The 17,377-nt window shown below is 45.8% G+C and overlaps 11 non-coding genes across 11 annotated transcripts; all 11 read left to right on the top strand.

Annotated features, from left to right (window-relative positions):
- The first annotated feature begins 1,098 nt into the window (after positions 1-1,098).
- On the top strand, positions 1,099-1,289 carry LOC141191037 (U2 spliceosomal RNA). Its single transcript, XR_012265041.1, has one exon. It is a non-coding gene; the product is annotated as a U2 spliceosomal RNA (small nuclear RNA).
- Positions 1,290-2,410: 1,121 nt separating this feature from the next.
- On the top strand, positions 2,411-2,601 carry LOC141191036 (U2 spliceosomal RNA). Its single transcript, XR_012265040.1, has one exon. It is a non-coding gene; the product is annotated as a U2 spliceosomal RNA (small nuclear RNA).
- A 1,122-nt stretch (positions 2,602-3,723) lies between these two features.
- On the top strand, positions 3,724-3,914 carry LOC141184803 (U2 spliceosomal RNA). Its single transcript, XR_012259524.1, has one exon. It is a non-coding gene; the product is annotated as a U2 spliceosomal RNA (small nuclear RNA).
- A 1,121-nt stretch (positions 3,915-5,035) lies between these two features.
- On the top strand, positions 5,036-5,226 carry LOC141191035 (U2 spliceosomal RNA). The gene has a single exon (XR_012265039.1). It is a non-coding gene; the product is annotated as a U2 spliceosomal RNA (small nuclear RNA).
- Positions 5,227-6,347: 1,121 nt separating this feature from the next.
- LOC141191034 (U2 spliceosomal RNA) lies at positions 6,348-6,538 on the top strand. Its single transcript, XR_012265038.1, has one exon. It is a non-coding gene; the product is annotated as a U2 spliceosomal RNA (small nuclear RNA).
- A 1,120-nt stretch (positions 6,539-7,658) lies between these two features.
- On the top strand, positions 7,659-7,849 carry LOC141191032 (U2 spliceosomal RNA). Its single transcript, XR_012265036.1, has one exon. It is a non-coding gene; the product is annotated as a U2 spliceosomal RNA (small nuclear RNA).
- Positions 7,850-8,971: 1,122 nt separating this feature from the next.
- Positions 8,972-9,162, top strand: LOC141191031 (U2 spliceosomal RNA). Its single transcript, XR_012265035.1, has one exon. It is a non-coding gene; the product is annotated as a U2 spliceosomal RNA (small nuclear RNA).
- A 1,124-nt stretch (positions 9,163-10,286) lies between these two features.
- LOC141191378 (U2 spliceosomal RNA) lies at positions 10,287-10,477 on the top strand. The gene has a single exon (XR_012265375.1). It is a non-coding gene; the product is annotated as a U2 spliceosomal RNA (small nuclear RNA).
- Positions 10,478-11,598: 1,121 nt separating this feature from the next.
- LOC141191029 (U2 spliceosomal RNA) lies at positions 11,599-11,789 on the top strand. Its single transcript, XR_012265034.1, has one exon. It is a non-coding gene; the product is annotated as a U2 spliceosomal RNA (small nuclear RNA).
- A 1,121-nt stretch (positions 11,790-12,910) lies between these two features.
- Positions 12,911-13,101, top strand: LOC141191028 (U2 spliceosomal RNA). Its single transcript, XR_012265033.1, has one exon. It is a non-coding gene; the product is annotated as a U2 spliceosomal RNA (small nuclear RNA).
- A 1,121-nt stretch (positions 13,102-14,222) lies between these two features.
- LOC141191027 (U2 spliceosomal RNA) lies at positions 14,223-14,413 on the top strand. The gene has a single exon (XR_012265032.1). It is a non-coding gene; the product is annotated as a U2 spliceosomal RNA (small nuclear RNA).
- The last annotated feature ends 2,964 nt before the right edge of the window (positions 14,414-17,377 follow it).

The raw sequence follows: 17,377 nt of genomic DNA, 5'->3' as shown, positions 1-17,377 counted from the left end.
AAAGAATTGAATTCAATGCTTTTTGTTCATTTTGCTTGTTTGTCGGATTTTGGGATGGACTCTTTGGCTTTGCTTTTCTTCTCCTCATTGGATTTTTCATGTTAAAAGTTGCAGAAGCCAGATGACAAGCTCATTTTGGTTCAACTTCAGCAACTGTGCATTGCATTGCCATGTAATGTAATGTAATGCAATGCTATCTATCTAGCTCTCCCTCTATACTTCCTTTTGGATAAACAGACATATTAGGCAAGCATTTTGGAGCTTTCACCTAAATAACTACAGGTGGTGAGATAAGCTGCACAATATAATTGACCTTTCAGTATATTGTTGCACACACACCATCTATTTAGCAAATGCCCTTGTTATCAACAGCAGCCTTTTAAACTCACCTGAGCTAACAGGTATGTGAGCTGGTTACTCTGCTGCGCTTAAAATTTCTTTTTTGGTTTGCTACAATGCCTTTTCTGAAACGTTGTCTCCCTCTGCTGGAACACTGACTTCTTTCATTTAATGCCTGCAGACTATAAAAGAGAAACCAACCCAAAAAGTTTGGTTGATTAGTCTGTGGCATTCTTTTAAACTGTTGCTTATGGCGGTCTCTGTGAGCTTCTCAGTGACATTCAGCCATCCAGGTATCCCGCCTGCAGTAGACGGAATGTGGCAATGGAACGCTGGCTGCGCGTGTCATAATAGGCTCTGAGCCTTTATATACCTGCGCACAGCAGCAGCCACCTTCAGTCTGCTGCTGGACAGCCAGCAGCAGCAGCAGCAGGAGAGGTAATTAATCAGCAACCCTCCTGCTAAGGGTAGACAGCTGCTCGTTCCACCCCCCCCCCCCGCCTTAATTGGTTCTCCTCCCTTCCAACGGTGTTGAGGCGGGTGGGAACAGCCGGGGGTTGAGGGTACTGTGCTAAAAGAGGTGGAGTTATGCAGATCTAAAACGCGTGGATTGCAGCAGCAGCAAGCCGAAAAGTGCAGGCATGTGAGGGATCTAGAGGTTGACAGCATGTCTTCTTAACGGGAGTCCAGGTGGCCATCTCCACAAATGGACTTTTCAGAATCCTTGGGTGGCACCGTAGTCGGAAACCAATTCTGGTTATCGCTTCTCGGCCTTTTGGCTAAGATCAAGTGTAGTATCTGTTCTTATCAGTTTAATATCTGATACGTCCCCTATCTGGGGACCATATATTAAATGGATTTTTAGAACAGGGAGATGGAAAAAGAGCTTGCTCTGTCCACTCCACGCATTGACCTGGTATTGCAGTATCTCCAGGACCGGTGCACCCCTTCTTTAATGCAGTTTCTAAAATCAGAAAGAATTGAATTCAATGCTTTTTGTTCATTTTGCTTGTTTGTCGGATTTTGGGATGGACTCTTTGGCTTTGCTTTTCTTCTCCTCATTGGATTTTTCATGTTAAAAGTTGCAGAAGCCAGATGACAAGCTCATTTTGGTTCAACTTCAGCAACTGTGCATTGCATTGCCATGTAATGTAATGTAATGCAATGCTATCTATCTAGCTCTCCCTCTATACTTCCTTTTGGATAAACAAACATATTAGGCAAGCATTTTGGAGCTTTCACCTAAATAACTACAGGTGGTGAGATAAGCTGCACAATATAATTGACCTTTCAGTATATTGTTGCACACACACCATCTATTTAGCAAATGCCTTTGTTATCAACAGCAGCCTTTTAAACTCACCTGAGCTAACAGGTATGTGAGCTGGTTACTCTGCTGCGCTTAAAATTTCTTTTTTGGTTTGCTACAATGCCTTTTCTGAAACGTTGTCTCCCTCTGCTGGAACACTGACTTCTTTCATTTAATGCCTGCAGACTATAAAAGAGAAACCAACCCAAAAAGTTTGGTTGATTAGTCTGTGGCATTCTTTTAAACTGTTGCTTATGGCGGTCTCTGTGAGCTTCTCAGTGACATTCAGCCATCCAGGTATCCCGCCTGCAGTAGACGGAATGTGGCAATGGAACGCTGGCTGCGCGTGTCATAATAGGCTCTGAGCCTTTATATACCTGCGCACAGCAGCAGCCACCTTCAGTCTGCTGCTGGACAGCCAGCAGCAGCAGCAGCAGGAGAGGTAATTAATCAGCAACCCTCCTGCTAAGGGTAGACAGCTGCTCGTTCCACCCCCCCCCCCGCCTTAATTGGTTCTCCTCCCTTCCAACGGTGTTGAGGCGGGTGGGAACAGCCGGGGGTTGAGGGTACTGTGCTAAAAGAGGTGGAGTTATGCAGATCTAAAACGCGTGGATTGCAGCAGCAGCAAGCCGAAAAGTGCAGGCATGTGAGGGATCTAGAGGTTGACAGCATGTCTTCTTAACGGGAGTCCAGGTGGCCATCTCCACAAATGGACTTTTCAGAATCCTTGGGTGGCACCGTAGTCGGAAACCAATTCTGGTTATCGCTTCTCGGCCTTTTGGCTAAGATCAAGTGTAGTATCTGTTCTTATCAGTTTAATATCTGATACGTCCCCTATCTGGGGACCATATATTAAATGGATTTTTAGAACAGGGAGATGGAAAAAGAGCTTGCTCTGTCCACTCCACGCATTGACCTGGTATTGCAGTATCTCCAGGACCGGTGCACCCCTTCTTTAATGCAGTTTCTAAAATCAGAAAGAATTGAATTCAATGCTTTTTGTTCATTTTGCTTGTTTGTCGGATTTTGGGATGGACTCTTTGGCTTTGCTTTTCTTCTCCTCATTGGATTTTTCATGTTAAAAGTTGCAGAAGCCAGATGACAAGCTCATTTTGGTTCAACTTCAGCAACTGTGCATTGCATTGCCATGTAATGTAATGTAATGCAATGCTATCTATCTAGCTCTCCCTCTATACTTCCTTTTGGATAAACAAACATATTAGGCAAGCATTTTGGAGCTTTCACCTAAATAACTACAGGTGGTGAGATAAGCTGCACAATATAATTGACCTTTCAGTATATTGTTGCACACACACCATCTATTTAGCAAATGCCCTTGTTATCAACAGCAGCCTTTTAAACTCACCTGAGCTAACAGGTATGTGAGCTGGTTACTCTGCTGCGCTTAAAATTTCTTTTTTGGTTTGCTACAATGCCTTTTCTGAAACGTTGTCTCCCTCTGCTGGAACACTGACTTCTTTCATTTAATGCCTGCAGACTATAAAAGAGAAACCAACCCAAAAAGTTTGGTTGATTAGTCTGTGGCATTCTTTTAAACTGTTGCTTATGGCGGTCTCTGTGAGCTTCTCAGTGACATTCAGCCATCCAGGTATCCCGCCTGCAGTAGACGGAATGTGGCAATGGAACGCTGGCTGCGCGTGTCATAATAGGCTCTGAGCCTTTATATACCTGTGCACAGCAGCAGCCACCTTCAGTCTGCTGCTGGACAGCCAGCAGCAGCAGCAGCAGGAGAGGTAATTAATCAGCAACCCTCCTGCTAAGGGTAGACAGCTGCTCGTTCCACCCCCCCCCCCCGCCTTAATTGGTTCTCCTCCCTTCCAACGGTGTTGAGGCGGGTGGGAACAGCCGGGGGTTGAGGGTACTGTGCTAAAAGAGGTGGAGTTATGCAGATCTAAAACGCGTGGATTGCAGCAGCAGCAAGCCGAAAAGTGCAGGCATGTGAGGGATCTAGAGGTTGACAGCATGTCTTCTTAACGAGAGTCCAGGTGGCCATCTCCACAAATGGACTTTTCAGAATCCTTGGGTGGCACCGTAGTCGGAAACCAATTCTGGTTATCGCTTCTCGGCCTTTTGGCTAAGATCAAGTGTAGTATCTGTTCTTATCAGTTTAATATCTGATACGTCCCCTATCTGGGGACCATATATTAAATGGATTTTTAGAACAGGGAGATGGAAAAAAAGCTTGCTCTGTCCACTCCACGCATTGACCTGGTATTGCAGTATCTCCAGGACCGGTGCACCCCTTCTTTAATGCAGTTTCTAAAATCAGAAAGAATTGAATTCAATGCTTTTTGTTCATTTTGCTTGTTTGTCGGATTTTGGGATGGACTCTTTGGCTTTGCTTTTCTTCTCCTCATTGGATTTTTCATGTTAAAAGTTGCAGAAGCCAGATGACAAGCTCATTTTGGTTCAACTTCAGCAACTGTGCATTGCATTGCCATGTAATGTAATGTAATGCAATGCTATCTATCTAGCTCTCCCTCTATACTTCCTTTTGGATAAACAAACATATTAGGCAAGCATTTTGGAGCTTTCACCTAAATAACTACAGGTGGTGACATAAGCTGCACAATATAATTGACCTTTCAGTATATTGTTGCACACACACCATCTATTTAGCAAATGCCCTTGTTATCAACAGCAGCCTTTTAAACTCACCTGAGCTAACAGGTATGTGAGCTGGTTACTCTGCTGCGCTTAAAATTTCTTTTTTGGTTTGCTACAATGCCTTTTCTGAAACGTTGTCTCCCTCTGCTGGAACACTGACTTCTTTCATTTAATGCCTGCAGACTATAAAAGAGAAACCAACCCAAAAAGTTTGGTTGATTAGTCTGTGGCATTCTTTTAAACTGTTGCTTATGGCGGTCTCTGTGAGCTTCTCAGTGACATTCAGCCATCCAGGTATCCCACCTGCAGTAGACGGAATGTGGCAATGGAACGCTGGCTGCGCGTGTCATAATAGGCTCTGAGCCTTTATATACCTGCGCACAGCAGCAGCCACCTTCAGTCTGCTGCTGGACAGCCAGCAGCAGCAGCAGCAGGAGAGGTAAATAATCAGCAACCCTCCTGCTAAGGGTAGACAGCTGCTCGTTCCACCCCCCCCCCCGCCTTAATTGGTTCTCCTCCCTTCCAACGGTGTTGAGGCGGGTGGGAACAGCCGGGGGTTGAGGGTACTGTGCTAAAAGAGGTGGAGTTATGCAGATCTAAAACGCGTGGATTGCAGCAGCAGCAAGCCGAAAAGTGCAGGCATGTGAGGGATCTAGAGGTTGACAGCATGTCTTCTTAACGGGAGTCCAGGTGGCCATCTCCACAAATGGACTTTTCAGAATCCTTGGGTGGCACCGTAGTCGGAAACCAATTCTGGTTATCGCTTCTCGGCCTTTTGGCTAAGATCAAGTGTAGTATCTGTTCTTATCAGTTTAATATCTGATACGTCCCCTATCTGGGGACCATATATTAAATGGATTTTTAGAACAGGGAGATGGAAAAAGAGCTTGCTCTGTCCACTCCACGCATTGACCTGGTATTGCAGTATCTCCAGGACCGGTGCACCCCTTCTTTAATGCAGTTTCTAAAATCAGAAAGAATTGAATTCAATGCTTTTTGTTCATTTTGCTTGTTTGTCGGATTTTGGGATGGACTCTTTGGCTTTGCTTTTCTTCTCCTCATTGGATTTTTCATGTTAAAAGTTGCAGAAGCCAGATGACAAGCTCATTTTGGTTCAACTTCAGCAACTGTGCATTGCATTGCCATGTAATGTAATGTAATGCAATGCTATCTATCTAGCTCTCCCTCTATACTTCCTTTTGGATAAACAAACATATTAGGCAAGCATTTTGGAGCTTTCACCTAAATAACTACAGGTGGTGAGATAAGCTGCACAATATAATTGACCTTTCAGTATATTGTTGCACACACACCATCTATTTAGCAAATGCCCTTGTTATCAACAGCAGCCTTTTAAACTCACCTGAGCTAACAGGTATGTGAGCTGGTTACTCTGCTGCGCTTAAAATTTCTTTTTTGGTTTGCTACAATGCCTTTTCTGAAACGTTGTCTCCCTCTGCTGGAACACTGACTTCTTTCATTTAATGCCTGCAGACTATAAAAGAGAAACCAACCCAAAAAGTTTGGTTGATTAGTCTGTGGCATTCTTTTAAACTGTTGCTTATGGCGGTCTCTGTGAGCTTCTCAGTGACATTCAGCCATCCAGGTATCCCGCCTGCAGTAGACGGAATGTGGCAATGGAACGCTGGCTGCGCGTGTCATAATAGGCTCTGAGCCTTTATATACCTGCGCACAGCAGCAGCCACCTTCAGTCTGCTGCTGGACAGCCAGCAGCAGCAGCAGCAGGAGAGGTAATTAATCAGCAACCCTCCTGCTAAGGGTAGACAGCTGCTCGTTCCACCCCCCCCCCCGCCTTAATTGGTTCTCCTCCCTTCCAACGGTGTTGAGGCGGGTGGGAACAGCCGGGGGTTGAGGGTACTGTGCTAAAAGAGGTGGAGTTATGCAGATCTAAAACGCGTGGATTGCAGCAGCAGCAAGCCGAAAAGTGCAGGCATGTGAGGGATCTAGAGGTTGACAGCATGTCTTCTTAACGGGAGTCCAGGTGGCCATCTCCACAAATGGACTTTTCAGAATCCTTGGGTGGCACCGTAGTCGGAAACCAATTCTGGTTATCGCTTCTCGGCCTTTTGGCTAAGATCAAGTGTAGTATCTGTTCTTATCAGTTTAATATCTGATACGTCCCCTATCTGGGGACCATATATTAAATGGATTTTTAGAACAGGGAGATGGAAAAAGAGCTTGCTCTGTCCACTCCACGCATTGACCTGGTATTGCAGTATCTCCAGGACCGGTGCACCCCTTCTTTAATGCAGTTTCTAAAATCAGAAAGAATTGAATTCAATGCTTTTTGTTCATTTTGCTTGTTTGTCGGATTTTGGGATGGACTCTTTGGCTTTGCTTTTCTTCTCCTCATTGGATTTTTCATGTTAAAAGTTGCAGAAGCCAGATGACAAGCTCATTTTGGTTCAACTTCAGCAACTGTGCATTGCATTGCCATGTAATGTAATGTAATGCAATGCTATCTATCTAGCTCTCCCTCTATACTTCCTTTTGGATAAACAGACATATTAGGCAAGCATTTTGGAGCTTTCACCTAAATAACTACAGGTGGTGAGATAAGCTGCACAATATAATTGACCTTTCAGTATATTGTTGCACACACACCATCTATTTAGCAAATGCCCTTGTTATCAACAGCAGCCTTTTAAACTCACCTGAGCTAACAGGTATGTGAGCTGGTTACTCTGCTGCGCTTAAAATTTCTTTTTTGGTTTGCTACAATGCCTTTTCTGAAACGTTGTCTCCCTCTGCTGGAACACTGACTTCTTTCATTTAATGCCTGCAGACTATAAAAGAGAAACCAACCCAAAAAGTTTGGTTGATTAGTCTGTGGCATTCTTTTAAACTGTTGCTTATGGCGGTCTCTGTGAGCTTCTCAGTGACATTCAGCCATCCAGGTATCCCGCCTGCAGTAGACGGAATGTGGCAATGGAACGCTGGCTGCGCGTGTCATAATAGGCTCTGAGCCTTTATATACCTGCGCACAGCAGCAGCCACCTTCAGTCTGCTGCTGGACAGCCAGCAGCAGCAGCAGCAGGAGAGGTAATTAATCAGCAACCCTCCTGCTAAGGGTAGACAGCTGCTCGTTCCACCCCCCCCCCGCCTTAATTGGTTCTCCTCCCTTCCAACGGTGTTGAGGCGGGTGGGAACAGCCGGGGGTTGAGGGTACTGTGCTAAAAGAGGTGGAGTTATGCAGATCTAAAACGCGTGGATTGCAGCAGCAGCAAGCCGAAAAGTGCAGGCATGTGAGGGATCTAGAGGTTGACAGCATGTCTTCTTAACGGGAGTCCAGGTGGCCATCTCCACAAATGGACTTTTCAGAATCCTTGGGTGGCACCGTAGTCGGAAACCAATTCTGGTTATCGCTTCTCGGCCTTTTGGCTAAGATCAAGTGTAGTATCTGTTCTTATCAGTTTAATATCTGATACGTCCCCTATCTGGGGACCATATATTAAATGGATTTTTAGAACAGGGAGATGGAAAAAGAGCTTGCTCTGTCCACTCCACGCATTGACCTGGTATTGCAGTATCTCCAGGACCGGTGCACCCCTTCTTTAATGCAGTTTCTAAAATCAGAAAGAATTGAATTCAATGCTTTTTGTTCATTTTGCTTGTTTGTCGGATTTTGGGATGGACTCTTTGGCTTTGCTTTTCTTCTCCTCATTGGATTTTTCATGTTAAAAGTTGCAGAAGCCAGATGACAAGCTCATTTTGGTTCAACTTCAGCAACTGTGCATTGCATTGCCATGTAATGTAATGTAATGCAATGCTATCTATCTAGCTCTCCCTCTATACTTCCTTTTGGATAAACAAACATATTAGGCAAGCATTTTGGAGCTTTCACCTAAATAACTACAGGTGGTGAGATAAGCTGCACAATATAATTGACCTTTCAGTATATTGTTGCACACACACCATCTATTTAGCAAATGCCCTTGTTATCAACAGCAGCCTTTTAAACTCACCTGAGCTAACAGGTATGTGAGCTGGTTACTCTGCTGCGCTTAAAATTTCTTTTTTGGTTTGCTACAATGCCTTTTCTGAAACGTTGTCTCCCTCTGCTGGAACACTGACTTCTTTCATTTAATGCCTGCAGACTATAAAAGAGAAACCAACCCAAAAAGTTTGGTTGATTAGTCTGTGGCATTCTTTTAAACTGTTGCTTATGGCGGTCTCTGTGAGCTTCTCAGTGACATTCAGCCATCCAGGTATCCCGCCTGCAGTAGACGGAATGTGGCAATGGAACGCTGGCTGCGCGTGTCATAATAGGCTCTGAGCCTTTATATACCTGCGCACAGCAGCAGCCACCTTCAGTCTGCTGCTGGACAGCCAGCAGCAGCAGCAGCAGGAGAGGTAATTAATCAGCAACCCTCCTGCTAAGGGTAGACAGCTGCTCGTTCCACCCCCCCCCCCCGCCTTAATTGGTTCTCCTCCCTTCCAACGGTGTTGAGGCGGGTGGGAACAGCCGGGGGTTGAGGGTACTGTGCTAAAAGAGGTGGAGTTATGCAGATCTAAAACGCGTTGATTGCAGCAGCAGCAAGCCGAAAAGTGCAGGCATGTGAGGGATCTAGAGGTTGACAGCATGTCTTCTTAACGAGAGTCCAGGTGGCCATCTCCACAAATGGACTTTTCAGAATCCTTGGGTGGCACCGTAGTCGGAAACCAATTCTGGTTATCGCTTCTCGGCCTTTTGGCTAAGATCAAGTGTAGTATCTGTTCTTATCAGTTTAATATCTGATACGTCCCCTATCTGGGGACCATATATTAAATGGATTTTTAGAACAGGGAGATGGAAAAAGAGCTTGCTCTGTCCACTCCACGCATTGACCTGGTATTGCAGTATCTCCAGGACCGGTGCACCCCTTCTTTAATGCAGTTTCTAAAATCAGAAAGAATTGAATTCAATGCTTTTTGTTCATTTTGCTTGTTTGTCGGATTTTGGGATGGACTCTTTGGCTTTGCTTTTCTTCTCCTCATTGGATTTTTCATGTTAAAAGTTGCAGAAGCCAGATGACAAGCTCATTTTGGTTCAACTTCAGCAACTGTGCATTGCATTGCCATGTAATGTAATGTAATGCAATGCTATCAATCTAGCTCTCCCTCTATACTTCCTTTTGGATAAACAGACATATTAGGCAAGCATTTTGGAGCTTTCACCTAAATAACTACAGGTGGTGAGATAAGCTGCACAATATAATTGACCTTTCAGTATATTGTTGCACACACACCATCTATTTAGCAAATGCCCTTGTTATCAACAGCAGCCTTTTAAACTCACCTGAGCTAACAGGTATGTGAGCTGGTTACTCTGCTGCGCTTAAAATTTCTTTTTTGGTTTGCTACAATGCCTTTTCTGAAACGTTGTCTCCCTCTGCTGGAACACTGACTTCTTTCATTTAATGCCTGCAGACTATAAAAGAGAAACCAACCCAAAAAGTTTGGTTGATTAGTCTGTGGCATTCTTTTAAACTGTTGCTTATGGCGGTCTCTGTGAGCTTCTCAGTGACATTCAGCCATCCAGGTATCCCGCCTGCAGTAGACGGAATGTGGCAATGGAACGCTGGCTGCGCGTGTCATAATAGGCTCTGAGCCTTTATATACCTGCGCACAGCAGCAGCCACCTTCAGTCTGCTGCTGGACAGCCAGCAGCAGCAGCAGCAGGAGAGGTAATTAATCAGCAACCCTCCTGCTAAGGGTAGACAGCTGCTCGTTCCACCCCACCCCCCCCCGCCTTAATTGGTTCTCCTCCCTTCCAACGGTGTTGATGCGGGTGGGAACAGCCGGGGGTTGAGGGTACTGTGCTAAAAGAGGTGGAGTTATGCAGATCTAAAACGCGTGGATTGCAGCAGCAGCAAGCCGAAAAGTGCAGGCATGTGAGGGATCTAGAGGTTGACAGCATGTCTTCTTAACGGGAGTCCAGGTGGCCATCTCCACAAATGGACTTTTCAGAATCCTTGGGTGGCACCGTAGTCGGAAACCAATTCTGGTTATCGCTTCTCGGCCTTTTGGCTAAGATCAAGTGTAGTATCTGTTCTTATCAGTTTAATATCTGATACGTCCCCTATCTGGGGACCATATATTAAATGGATTTTTAGAACAGGGAGATGGAAAAAGAGCTTGCTCTGTCCACTCCACGCATTGACCTGGTATTGCAGTATCTCCAGGACCGGTGCACCCCTCCTTTAATGCAGTTTCTAAAATCAGAAAGAATTGAATTCAATGCTTTTTGTTCATTTTGCTTGTTTGTCGGATTTTGGGATGGACTCTTTGGCTTTGCTTTTCTTCTCCTCATTGGATTTTTCATGTTAAAAGTTGCAGAAGCCAGATGACAAGCTCATTTTGGTTCAACTTCAGCAACTGTGCATTGCATTGCCATGTAATGTAATGTAATGCAATGCTATCTATCTAGCTCTCCCTCTATACTTCCTTTTGGATAAACAGACATATTAGGCAAGCATTTTGGAGCTTTCACCTAAATAACTACAGGTGGTGAGATAAGCTGCACAATATAATTGACCTTTCAGTATATTGTTGCACACACACCATCTATTTAGCAAATGCCCTTGTTATCAACAGCAGCCTTTTAAACTCACCTGAGCTAACAGGTATGTGAGCTGGTTACTCTGCTGCGCTTAAAATTTCTTTTTTGGTTTGCTACAATGCCTTTTCTGAAACGTTGTCTCCCTCTGCTGGAACACTGACTTCTTTCATTTAATGCCTGCAGACTATAAAAGAGAAACCAACCCAAAAAGTTTGGTTGATTAGTCTGTGGCATTCTTTTAAACTGTTGCTTATGGCGGTCTCTGTGAGCTTCTCAGTGACATTCAGCCATCCAGGTATCCCGCCTGCAGTAGACGGAATGTGGCAATGGAACGCTGGCTGCGCGTGTCATAATAGGCTCTGAGCCTTTATATACCTGCGCACAGCAGCAGCCACCTTCAGTCTGCTGCTGGACAGCCAGCAGCAGCAGCAGCAGGAGAGGTAATTAATCAGCAACCCTCCTGCTAAGGGTAGACAGCTGCTCGTTCCACCCCCCCCCCCGCCTTAATTGGTTCTCCTCCCTTCCAACGGTGTTGAGGCGGGTGGGAACAGCCGGGGGTTGAGGGTACTGTGCTAAAAGAGGTGGAGTTATGCAGATCTAAAACGCGTGGATTGCAGCAGCAGCAAGCCGAAAAGTGCAGGCATGTGAGGGATCTAGAGGTTGACAGCATGTCTTCTTAACGGGAGTCCAGGTGGCCATCTCCACAAATGGACTTTTCAGAATCCTTGGGTGGCACCGTAGTCGGAAACCAATTCTGGTTATCGCTTCTCGGCCTTTTGGCTAAGATCAAGTGTAGTATCTGTTCTTATCAGTTTAATATCTGATACGTCCCCTATCTGGGGACCATATATTAAATGGATTTTTAGAACAGGGAGATGGAAAAAGAGCTTGCTCTGTCCACTCCACGCATTGACCTGGTATTGCAGTATCTCCAGGACCGGTGCACCCCTTCTTTAATGCAGTTTCTAAAATCAGAAAGAATTGAATTCAATGCTTTTTGTTCATTTTGCTTGTTTGTCGGATTTTGGGATGGACTCTTTGGCTTTGCTTTTCTTCTCCTCATTGGATTTTTCATGTTAAAAGTTGCAGAAGCCAGATGACAAGCTCATTTTGGTTCAACTTCAGCAACTGTGCATTGCATTGCCATGTAATGTAATGTAATGCAATGCTATCTATCTAGCTCTCCCTCTATACTTCCTTTTGGATAAACAGACATATTAGGCAAGCATTTTGGAGCTTTCACCTAAATAACTACAGGTGGTGAGATAAGCTGCACAATATAATTGACCTTTCAGTATATTGTTGCACACACACCATCTATTTAGCAAATGCCCTTGTTATCAACAGCAGCCTTTTAAACTCACCTGAGCTAACAGGTATGTGAGCTGGTTACTCTGCTGCGCTTAAAATTTCTTTTTTGGTTTGCTACAATGCCTTTTCTGAAACGTTGTCTCCCTCTGCTGGAACACTGACTTCTTTCATTTAATGCCTGCAGACTATAAAAGAGAAACCAACCCAAAAAGTTTGGTTGATTAGTCTGTGGCATTCTTTTAAACTGTTGCTTATGGCGGTCTCTGTGAGCTTCTCAGTGACATTCAGCCATCCAGGTATCCCGCCTGCAGTAGACGGAATGTGGCAATGGAACGCTGGCTGCGCGTGTCATAATAGGCTCTGAGCCTTTATATACCTGCGCACAGCAGCAGCCACCTTCAGTCTGCTGCTGGACAGCCAGCAGCAGCAGCAGCAGGAGAGGTAATTAATCAGCAACCCTCCTGCTAAGGGTAGACAGCTGCTCGTTCCACCCCCCCCCCCGCCTTAATTGGTTCTCCTCCCTTCCAACGGTGTTGAGGCGGGTGGGAACAGCCGGGGGTTGAGGGTACTGTGCTAAAAGAGGTGGAGTTATGCAGATCTAAAACGCGTGGATTGCAGCAGCAGCAAGCCGAAAAGTGCAGGCATGTGAGGGATCTAGAGGTTGACAGCATGTCTTCTTAACGGGAGTCCAGGTGGCCATCTCCACAAATGGACTTTTCAGAATCCTTGGGTGGCACCGTAGTCGGAAACCAATTCTGGTTATCGCTTCTCGGCCTTTTGGCTAAGATCAAGTGTAGTATCTGTTCTTATCAGTTTAATATCTGATACGTCCCCTATCTGGGGACCATATATTAAATGGATTTTTAGAACAGGGAGATGGAAAAAGAGCTTGCTCTGTCCACTCCACGCATTGACCTGGTATTGCAGTATCTCCAGGACCGGTGCACCCCTTCTTTAATGCAGTTTCTAAAATCAGAAAGAATTGAATTCAATGCTTTTTGTTCATTTTGCTTGTTTGTCGGATTTTGGGATGGACTCTTTGGCTTTGCTTTTCTTCTCCTCATTGGATTTTTCATGTTAAAAGTTGCAGAAGCCAGATGACAAGCTCATTTTGGTTCAACTTCAGCAACTGTGCATTGCATTGCCATGTAATGTAATGTAATGCAATGCTATCTATCTAGCTCTCCCTCTATACTTCCTTTTGGATAAACAGACATATTAGGCAAGCATTTTGGAGCTTTCACCTAAATAACTACAGGTGGTGAGATAAGCTGCACAATATAATTGACCTTTCAGTATATTGTTGCACACACACCATCTATTTAGCAAATGCCCTTGTTATCAACAGCAGCCTTTTAAACTCACCTGAGCTAACAGGTATGTGAGCTGGTTACTCTGCTGCGCTTAAAATTTCTTTTTTGGTTTGCTACAATGCCTTTTCTGAAACGTTGTCTCCCTCTGCTGGAACACTGACTTCTTTCATTTAATGCCTGCAGACTATAAAAGAGAAACCAACCCAAAAAGTTTGGTTGATTAGTCTGTGGCATTCTTTTAAACTGTTGCTTATGGCGGTCTCTGTGAGCTTCTCAGTGACATTCAGCCATCCAGGTATCCCGCCTGCAGTAGACGGAATGTGGCAATGGAACGCTGGCTGCGCGTGTCATAATAGGCTCTGAGCCTTTATATACCTGCGCACAGCAGCAGCCACCTTCAGTCTGCTGCTGGACAGCCAGCAGCAGCAGCAGCAGGAGAGGTAATTAATCAGCAACCCTCCTGCTAAGGGTAGACAGCTGCTCGTTCCACCCCCCCCCCCGCCTTAATTGGTTCTCCTCCCTTCCAACGGTGTTGAGGCGGGTGGGAACAGCCGGGGGTTGAGGGTACTGTGCTAAAAGAGGTGGAGTTATGCAGATCTAAAACGCGTGGATTGCAGCAGCAGCAAGCCGAAAAGTGCAGGCATGTGAGGGATCTAGAGGTTGACAGCATGTCTTCTTAACGGGAGTCCAGGTGGCCATCTCCACAAATGGACTTTTCAGAATCCTTGGGTGGCACCGTAGTCGGAAACCAATTCTGGTTATCGCTTCTCGGCCTTTTGGCTAAGATCAAGTGTAGTATCTGTTCTTATCAGTTTAATATCTGATACGTCCCCTATCTGGGGACCATATATTAAATGGATTTTTAGAACAGGGAGATGGAAAAAGAGCTTGCTCTGTCCACTCCACGCATTGACCTGGTATTGCAGTATCTCCAGGACCGGTGCACCCCTTCTTTAATGCAGTTTCTAAAATCAGAAAGAATTGAATTCAATGCTTTTTGTTCATTTTGCTTGTTTGTCGGATTTTGGGATGGACTCTTTGGCTTTGCTTTTCTTCTCCTCATTGGATTTTTCATGTTAAAAGTTGCAGAAGCCAGATGACAAGCTCATTTTGGTTCAACTTCAGCAACTGTGCATTGCATTGCCATGTAATGTAATGTAATGCAATGCTATCTATCTAGCTCTCCCTCTATACTTCCTTTTGGATAAACAGACATATTAGGCAAGCATTTTGGAGCTTTCACCTAAATAACTACAGGTGGTGAGATAAGCTGCACAATATAATTGACCTTTCAGTATATTGTTGCACACACACCATCTATTTAGCAAATGCCCTTATTATCAACAGCAGCCTTTTAAACTCACCTGAGCTAACAGGTATGTGAGCTGGTTACTCTGCTGCGCTTAAAATTTCTTTTTTGGTTTGCTACAATGCCTTTTCTGAAACGTTGTCTCCCTCTGCTGGAACACTGACTTCTTTCATTTAATGCCTGCAGAGTATAAAAGAGAAACCAACCCAAAAAGTTTGGTTGATTAGTCTGTGGCATTCTTTTAAACTGTTGCTTATGGCGGTCTCTGTGAGCTTCTCAGTGACATTCAGCCATCCAGGTATCCCGCCTGCAGTAGACGGAATGTGGCAATGGAACGCTGGCTGCGCGTGTCATAATAGGCTCTGAGCCTTTATATACCTGCGCACAGCAGCAGCCACCTTCAGTCTGCTGCTGGACAGCCAGCAGCAGCAGCAGCAGGAGAGGTAATTAATCAGCAACCCTCCTGCTAAGGGTAGACAGCTGCTCGTTCCACCCCCCCCCCCCCGCCTTAATTGGTTCTCCTCCCTTCCAACGGTGTTGAGGCGGGTGGGAACAGCCGGGGGTTGAGGGTACTGTGCTAAAAGAGGTGGAGTTATGCAGATCTAAAACGCGTGGATTGCAGCAGCAGCAAGCCGAAAAGTGCAGGCATGTGAGGGATCTAGAGGTTGACAGCATGTCTTTTTAACGGGAGTCCAGGTGGCCATCTCCACAAATGGACTTTTCAGAATCCTTGGGTGGCACCGTAGTCGGAAACCAATTCTGGTTATCGCTTCTCGGCCTTTTGGCTAAGATCAAGTGTAGTATTGTCACGGGTGTGTTGCCACGAAGATCGTCACGAGTACACAGCCTGACTTCTCGCAGCTGACTTGTTGGTGCTTTGTGTTTTCTCGGCAGTGTAGGAGTTAATTCTCTCTCTCTCTGGGCTAGCTGAGGTCCAGCCTCGCCCAGCTGCAATCAATGCTTCTTTAGTGAGACTCCTTTATATTCCTGCAGGTCTGTTTGGGAGGTGTCGGTGAAAGCTTTTCATTCAGACTTACAGAGCGGATCGTGGTGTTTGGAGTTGCTGAGATAAGTGTATTTGGAAGTGTGTTTTCCCTTTCCTCGCTTTATCATTTATCTCCTTTCCCGTTGGTGTTCCCTCTGTTGTAGTTGTTTAGAAGTTGTATGCAAGGTGGTTTTGGTTTTTCCCTTGTACTGTCTCGTTCGTCTAAATACTGTGTGTGGGCATATTATTTCTGGTTCCCTATTGTTGTGATCGGGGTCCTTCTCAGGACTAGATTACTTAGGTGCAGGGATCCTCAGAAGGTAGGGGTTACGCTGGCGGCCTGGACCTCTGTACCTTTAACAGTACCTCCAGGATGAGGGATTAGTCAGGGCCCCAGCTTAGGGTCAGCTTAGGCCCCCTACCTCCAGTATTCTGTGACAGTGTGACATTTTCACCGACCATCTTAGTTTTTCTCCAGCTACCATGGATCCAGTAGCCGGTCTAGCTCGGCAGTTGCAGAGTTTGTCCATGGGGCTGGCGGACGTTAGGTCCAAGGTTTTGCATCCTCTGGAGCAAGCCGGACCAGAACCTAAAGTAGCTCTCCCTGACAGGTTCACTGGGGGGCGGGACAAGTTTTTTGTTTTCCGGGAGGCATGCAAATTGTACTTTCGGCTGCGGCCTCGGTCATCGGGCAGTGAAGAACAAAGGGTGGGAATTGTCATCTCGCTCCTACAAGGGGACCCACAATCTTGGGCGTTCTCTCTTCCCCCAAGCTCCCCGGTTCTCCAGTCAGTGGATAGGTTTTTCGCTGCTCTGGGACTCGTATATGATGACCCAGATCGGATCTCCCTTGCTGAGTCTAAGTTACGTAGGATTCAGCAGGGAGATCGTCCGGCGGAGGAATTCTGTTCGGAGTTCCGTAGGTGGGCCACGGACACCCAGTGGAATGACCCGGCTCTTAGGAGCCAGTTTTGTCATGGTTTATCCGACAAATTACAGGATGTGTTGGCACAGTATGACTCTCCCGCGTCACTGGAAGCCGCTATGGCCCTTGCTATTCGCGTTGACAGACGGCTTCGGGAGAGGTGCGGGATAACTCTACCCCCTGTAATGTCTCCACCTCCTACAAGGTCCCCTCATATGGTGGTTCCCCTGGTCAGTCCGGAGGAGCCTATGCAATTAGGAGGGACATCATTTCGGGGAAGGGGACCGGTGGTGCGCCATAAGACAGGAAGGTGTTTTCTCTGCGGGAAAAAGGGACATTTTATTGGGGGGTGTCCATCCCGTCCCTTGCAGAGTAAAGAGTCGTCGAAAAAACTGTTGATCCCAGGTTGTGTGGTGGACGGCAATCTGGGAGTAGGTATTTCGTCCCTAGGTTCGTCTCAGTTTCTCGTACCGGCGGAGGTGGTGGTGGGTACGAGAACTGAGAGGATATCTGTTCTTCTGGATAGTGGGGCCGGGGCTAATCTGGTTGATGCTCGGTTTGCCCGGGTTCAAGGTATGCGATTGAGTGAGTTGGCTAAACCCATCCCCATATTCTCGATCGATGCCAGACCTCTCGGTCAGGGAAGTTTTTTGCAAGCTGTGCATGGCGTAAAACTTCAAGTGGGGGCAATACATA

This window comes from Phyllobates terribilis, unplaced genomic scaffold (genome assembly GCF_046119375.1).
Source record: "Phyllobates terribilis strain yellow unplaced genomic scaffold, ASM4611937v1 Scaffold_40__1_contigs__length_11209783, whole genome shotgun sequence".
NCBI classification, from domain to species: domain Eukaryota; kingdom Metazoa; phylum Chordata; class Amphibia; order Anura; family Dendrobatidae; genus Phyllobates; species Phyllobates terribilis.
The sequence above is the reverse complement of the archived record's forward strand: the minus strand, read 5'-3'. Positions and strand labels throughout refer to the sequence as shown.